The sequence below is a fragment of the Kryptolebias marmoratus genome, linkage group LG4 (genome assembly GCF_001649575.2).
Source record: "Kryptolebias marmoratus isolate JLee-2015 linkage group LG4, ASM164957v2, whole genome shotgun sequence".
Classification (NCBI taxonomy): Eukaryota; Metazoa; Chordata; class Actinopteri; order Cyprinodontiformes; family Rivulidae; genus Kryptolebias; species Kryptolebias marmoratus.
In genome coordinates this window covers 9,621,828-9,627,035 of record NC_051433.1, presented here as the reverse complement: position 1 = coordinate 9,627,035, position 5,208 = coordinate 9,621,828, and positions in this window count along the sequence as shown.

The window sequence follows — 5,208 nt, the reverse complement described above, 5'->3', positions numbered from 1 at the left end:
CATTAGCTCCTTTGACACACACATGTACACACACACATGTACACACACACACACACACACATAATGTCTGGTCACTCCTGCAGGAAATGACTTGTTGACATCCTCATCCTCAGCTCTCCCTGCAGATAACTGACGCTAATTAGGTGGGACACACAGAAGCAAAGAGCCAGAGACGAGAGTATAACGGATGATGAGAATGAAAGGAGTGTGGGGGGGGGAAAGAAAAGAGCAAGTGAGAGCACCCCCATGAGAAAAGCATTAAGTGAGATAAAGAAAGCAGAGGCATGGGATGAATTAGCCACAGAGAGCTTGAATGAAACAAGAACACCCTGTGAGCACATAATGAGATTACAGTGTGGAAAGAACATTTATGATTATTTTGAATTCACCAGAGAGCTCCGATTTTCTAAATCGTGTGTACTCCTCAATAATGAAGCTCTTGACATGCAGTTTGCTCAGGCTGAACAACAAAGGCAGCTTGATAGGACAGAAATAGACTGTCAAATGAAATCGTCTCACTGTGCAACTTGTTTCCTCGGGAAACTGAATTTTATTTTCATTTTTAGTAAATTAAAGGCCTAGGATTCTGTGAATGAATGCATGTCACCCACTGCCATGCATGCCGGAGTTTGACATAAAGACTAAATTAGACTACAATCATCTTATGGTGAGAAACGTTTTCGTCAAACTTTAAACACAGTGTTGGAGATGTCAGTCAGAGCATGAGCTGTGAATAACTCTCAGCTACTACCACATCGGGCTGTAGTTCAATATGTGTAGAAATGACTGAGTTGCAGCTTTTTTTTTCTTTACACCTTTGCTGATGAGACTCTAAAGAAAAGTAGAGGTTTGACCAGAGAATTAGCTTTTTCTGTGAAAATACAGTGTGAACGCTGAGACCTGAACGGCTGCTGAAAGAAGCAGAACGCTGGCTATGTATAGCAAAAATCTAGCTATGGATATCAAAATGGAAGCTAGAAGCCAAAGGTAGCAAAAAAAAAAAGCTAAAAGTTGCAAAAGGATAAATAACAGCGGGAAAAAGCACTGGAACAGAAGCTAAAAACTAAAAGTGGCATAACCCAGAACAGGTTTGCTGACGCAGGTTTCAAAGAGAACAAGAGAAATTGTATTTTCTGCACAAATGCAGCGTGATCGCTGAAATCTACTGAAGAGGCTGAAATATGTTTAAGCTAAAAGAAGCAAAACACGCTAAAAGCTGAATGAAACAAGAGACTAGCTAGAAGCTAAAAGTGGCAAAAGGCTAGGTAATAAATGAATGTTTAAAGGATGCAGAAGTATTTAGATTGCAACTTAGATTGAATACTGACTCAGCATTCACACAATTATGTAACTGAATGCAGTTTCATTAGATTTATTTTGGATTTTGCTGGTGAAGACAAAAAACAATTTGACATAAGTCCAAAATGTCATCAAGCCTTTAAAGTGTTGTGTCTGTGACTCAGAGCAGGCTGACTGTGTGTAGGTGTAGCTAAGAGAGAGAGAAAACATCAGGCGTTTAACACTGTACCAGGCAGTTTCTCCTCTCAGGAAGCTAAAATACTGTCGGCTGGAAGGATTTTTGTTCATTTTATGCTTATTCTATAAGCAGATTTAAAAAAATTGTTATTAAAAACAATAAAAGAAAACACTAAATTGCTTTCTAAGCAGTGTGCACCTTCGCCTCTCAAATCGCACCGCAGGAAGGAGGAGATGTTCATTTTTCGTGCTGAAGTGCGCTCCAGCAGGGAGTATTTTGACTGAGCAGAGGGCTGAATTACTCGGCTTCCCTGCTGGCCGCTTTCATAATCGAGGCACAGTCTGGTGGACTCCGTCTCGGTTCATTTGATCCGGGTTCAGTACACTGCTGTTCAGGTCAGTGGCAGTTTGCAGAGTTTGATTATGCAAGCTCATGGATAATCTAATGGGGTCAGATAAGATTCTGGCTGGAGTCCAGAGCTCAGCGATAACAGCTCCAACTAAAACCACAACATTATATTAACGCTAATTCTCACAAGTCAGGGACAGAACTGTCAGACCCGTATTCACCGGTCCCTCCTTTGACCTTAACCATCGCAAGTCAACGTCTAACCACAGACCTCAGCTGTTAACAGTCTCATGAGTTTGGGAGGACATTTAACACACCCTGACAGGAGGACATGTCCTCACTATGATGGGATCAAGCTGAAATTTGTCCACAAAACAAAAAAAAAGACCATTCACACCCTCTGAAACCTGCATGTTCAATCAGTTTTCTGCTGGTCCTAGCACGCCTTTTTCAACAGTTCAACTTCCTTTTTTTTTTTTTTTTTTTGTTCTCTGTTACCATGGCAACAGCCAGGGAGAACTTTGTTATCATCGGTTGGATCGGGCTGCACAAAAAATTATTTTTATCTCCACTTCCCCATTTCTATACAGCCACAGGACTGAGTGTCCTCGCAGGTTTCACACTGCAGCTTGAGCGCGCAGCGATTTCCAAGAATGAGAGAGCAGTTCAAAAAAAAAAAAAACGAAGAGAAAGAGAGATAAGAACAAAAAAAAGACAATCGGGAGAGATCATTTCCTGCAAAAAGCCTACTTATTTGCTCGAGCCTTGATATGAGCAAATAAGCAGAAATGGAAGCGGAACAGAAGATTATCATCAGAGCAGCACATTCTGCACAAAACATGCAGCTGGGAAGGAAGTGGGGTTTCTGATCAGTGCTCAGATAGGAAAGATTCACTTACATGAATGAACCGGCTCTGTCAGTGTGTTTCACAATGAAATTCATTTTTGTAGACGTGTCTCGTTTACCTATCAGTGAGGGAAAAGTGTGACTAAACCAAGAAAATCAAACATTATTAGCCTATCTCTCTGAAGGATGAGGTCAGCTGTTTATTATTTTGTTTACGTTTTCAGAATAATTTAAAGACTGTTCATCACGTTTATGGTCTTTTAAGGCCAAAGCCTGACAAACAGTAGTTTTTTGTTGCTTTGTGTAAAACTACACATGAATGGGTGTTTGGGTGACATGTTTTCTGATGACAACAACGAGCTCATTTCAGGTCAGACCCACGTGCAGACAAAGTTGGGTGTTTACATCCGGTAAAACTGAATTCAGGTCGTCGAATGCTACAGCTTTGACAACAAAAAAAAATGTAGGTCTTCCCAGAAGAGGACCTTAAGGATTAGATTAGATTAGATAGATAGCATTTATTGTCATCGAACAGAATTCAACGAAAGGAGGTCAAAACATTAACCGTAAAGATTGTAAAGAGGAAGAAATGCTGTTTGTAATTCAGACAGCTCACTCTACTTTCTCTTTCTTCAACTCTGCTGAGGTTTCTCTGTGATTAAACTCATCAGATGGGCTTTAAATCACTCCTGAAAACCTAAAAAATAGTCCAGAATTAGTTTTAACCTGAAAATGGTGCTAAAAAAAATTTCTGGAACACTAAACATGGAGTATTGACAGCTTCTATCACTTTCTTTAAGGATTGCACGAGTTGACAGCTTGGAATCCATCTTCCACAGCAGCTCTTTTATAAAGACGCCTGAGAAAAAAGTGAAAGCGTACGGGTCAGGGCGGCTTCGGCTCGGTGGTGGGGCGGTCGACCTTACAAGACACTGAAGGCCCTCAATATGAAAACCATCAATTGGCTCATCAGCGAATGAGGGAGAGCATAATACGTGCTCTATAAAGACTCTAAAACCTAATATAATAGAAAACACTGAACGAAAGGCTGAATGAAAACCACTGTAATGGGCTTTGATGGACCTGGAGAAGTTAAAAAGGGAACTACTCTCCAACAGTCGCCGTCCAATGAGATGCTACCTTTCTCAAGTTAAACCTACAGTGTTGAAGCTTTGTTTAATTTGAATCACAACCTGAGGCAGGAAAGATTCTTATTCATGATAACACATGAAAAAAATGCTCTTCAGCAGGAAAGTGCAATGTGAATGTTAAGGATTAAAATGACATTTCCTAATCTTGTTAGAGCTGCACACAGATGAAGCTGGTATTTCAGGGGTCAGGGCTGTCCTAACATTTGAGTGTCGGAGCCTCATTCCTAATTTGATTGTTTTGTTGAACGAGCAGCCGAGGTGAAAGAGGATCGCTGAGACGTTTCAGGGGTCCTGAAATGATCGTCCAGTTTTAAAGGGCTCTGCGTGCTAACGGTCATTCCTCACTCATCGATGCCAAAGAGGCGATCGTGTCAAACTACCTGAAATATTCAGGTCACATCTAACATGCTCCAAGGATCAAATCAGCCCGTGCTCCGACTCTGCAGCTGTATAACAGGAATGTTAAACTCCACAGCTATCAAACATTATTTCTGATGCTTAGTGTACTGGTGGCATTCAGTATCTTGTAGACCCACCTTCAGCAGCAATAACTTAAATGAACTGTCTTGTGGCGGGAGTTTGGTCCTCTTGTCTTAATGTTGCCTGAGCTCACTGAGGTTCCCAGGCATTCTTACATGCACATTTCTCTTCAGGTCCGGCCTTTGAATCAAAAGTCGAGATCTGGACTTTCACTGGGCCATTCCAACACCGCAGTTCTTCAACATCATTCTGTGGCACATTCGTTTCTGCCTTTAAGATCACACGCCCAGATCGTACCTGTCCGACACTTTGCTTCACACTTTTGGTACGCAGGCAATATGAGGTCACCTCAAAGACTGCAAGGTTTCTGCAGCTGCAACACCCAAACCATCGTTGCTCCACCGCCGTGTTTGAGAGTGCTGACGTGTTGTGTTTATGTTTTGTGAGTAAGGCTGCTGTGCACTGTGGGTGAATTTTGTCCCTATGGGCCACTTTTACTCTCGTCTTCCCAGAGAACATTGTTCCTGAAGGCAAAAGCCAAGCTATTTTTTAAAGAGAAGGAGCTTTTTTTCCTGGCAACCTTTCCAAATAAACCATATGTGTTCAGGTTTTTACATGAACTTTAACCTTTAACATGATAACTGGGGTCTTTAGAGTTTGAGATGTTTTGCGCTTTAGAGAGATAACCTGTTTCCCTTCATATTTAGAGATCGCTTTCAGCTCTTATCCTGGATACCGCTTAGATATTTCCAGGTCATTTCACTCAAACCAGATACACAGCAAATTCAAAAGTGTTAAATGTTTTGGTGTTAGCAGACTTTGTGCAAAAGCAGAGTTAATTTTACACTCATAGAGTCACATTCTGTTTATGTAACTCTGGGATGTATATTATTAGTAGTTAAAAT